Below are 2,256 nucleotides of genomic sequence, written 5' to 3'. Positions count from 1 at the left end.
CGTTAAAAACACAAAAAAATAAAAATAAAGAAATAAGAAAAACACATAGAATAGTTATATGCAAAAATTTTAACTTACAAAAACCAATGCTACATATTGTTTAGGAACACATAAAAGATCAGTAAAATAGGAAGAAAATCATAGTAATTTTAATCATCAAGTTATAGTGATGAACTGAGGAAATTTACATTATAAACTTCAACAATACTGCAGTCTTAAGTTTTATAATCTGAGTTGTATTGTTTCTCTTCTAGATTTATATTGTTACATAATAGATTCTGAAAATTAAAAAAAAAAACTATATGTAAATTGTTAAAGAATCTTTGTGGTCAGCATAGTTGCACTACTTTTGTTGTTGAAACCTTTTTCCAAAAGTTGTTTCTTCCAAATTGTACTTATTTGAGGGGGATTTCAAGACAGTATTCCTTTGCTGGAGTACTAAGTAGTCAAGATTTCATTTTCTCACATCTTCCAGAATGTCAGAAGGGACCATTCCCTGGAGAAGGCTATCATGCTTGGTAAAGTGGAAGGTCCACAAAGGAGGGGAAGGTCTTCAACGAGATGGATTGACACAGTGGCTGCAGCAATGGGGTCAAGTATAGCAGGGATTGGAGCTGGCACATGACCGGGTGATGTGTCATTCTGCTGTGCATATAGGCACTATGAGTTGGAGGCGACTCGACAGCACCCAACAATAACATCTTCCAATCTGTGAAGATAGGCATTAAAGTGAGTACAGTGTTTGAAGTCATCTTCTGCATTGCTAAAACATTTACCATAATACTGTGCATGCAGGAGGCATGCCAATGGGTGAATGATGAAAATTTCTTATATAATGAAAACTTTATAAGTATACCTATGTCATTTTCAATTGTCAATTATTAACAGAAAACAATTCTGTAAAGAATTACTGTTGTTTAAAAACTGAAAGAAAAAATTAATAAGACTTCTCTTCTATCTATACAGACAAGTTTTTAAATTTCTGATCATGCTGCATTGCTAGTAGTGACCCTGAGTGAAAATCATTTTTGTTTTAATAATATAACATTTCTTAGTCCACTATTATTTTAAAAGAATGCTAAATTGCCCAACAAAATGAATTAAACAGTATTAGGTTATTATAAATACAGAGTATCTTAGTACCCTACTAATCTAGATGCCAACTCTTCAACATGAAGTTCTTTAGTAGAGACATTAAACCCTATTTAGGGATAATTAATACCATATAGGGTTAAAAAGAAGAACAGGGTGAAAACTGCCTAGTAATACCTAAAATCTGACCAATACATTATATCATACAAATGGTAAGCTGCTTTGCACTATCCATGGAAGAAGATGAATTATTCTTGTATCTGTTATAGCTTTATTCTCTCTTGTATCAACTTTTCTTTACCAGTACACACACAGGAAAGCAAGCAGACAGGGGACTTTTGAAATCTTCACTTTCTAACTCTCATAATATCTTATTCTCCTCCAAGTACACTTCTCCAGTATTCCTCTTCTTCTTACATACCTTAGAGTATCTGTGTGTTATGTGTGTTTGTGCATATTTTATTGTACATATATTTGTATCAGGTAGTCTTCAAAAATAATAACTGGCAATCACTGTCTATCACATGTACAATTCATTTGAGGCACAAATTTTCCCAGTACACAAAAGCAAAAGACACCTTAGGAACTAAAACAGAATAATTAATCCAAAGGGTTCTCCTCAAACTTCAGAGAGATTTGTGACATCAGAGTTTTATGCCATGCTGTTGTTATTTTGTGTCATTGGGTTGATTTCAACTCATAGTGACCCTATAGGACAGAGTAGAACTGCCCCTTAATGTTTCCTAGGCTGTAATCTTTAAGAAAGCAGATCATATTAACAGGTCTTTGCTATTGTGGATCCATTGGGTAAATTCAAACCACTGACCTTTTATTTAGCAACCAAGCTCTTAATCATTGTGCCATGAGAGCTTCTTTTTTTATGCCATTGACTATACAATAAGAATAGATTAAAAACCATTTCTGGACTGTTCTGTGTGCTAACAGCATGACAGCTATTCTCTCTGTACATGCTTAACTATGCAGAAGTAGTTTAGACTGTTACCATGGCAGCATGGTTAACACACTTATAAATTTAATCTTGGCAATAGATTAAAAAGCAGTAAACCAGGCATTCTGTTATCAAATTGTTAACTCTTTTAATGAACTTAAGTTTGGAGACTCTACCAGCCAAGAGGTCATATCTTCAAAAGTGTTCAAACACAA

The sequence above is a fragment of the Orycteropus afer genome, unplaced genomic scaffold (genome assembly GCF_000298275.1).
Source record: "Orycteropus afer afer isolate SDZICR_OR568_19922 unplaced genomic scaffold, OryAfe1.0 scaffold00998, whole genome shotgun sequence".
NCBI lineage: Eukaryota > Metazoa > Chordata > Mammalia > Tubulidentata > Orycteropodidae > Orycteropus > Orycteropus afer.
Note: the sequence above shows the minus strand (reverse complement) of the source record.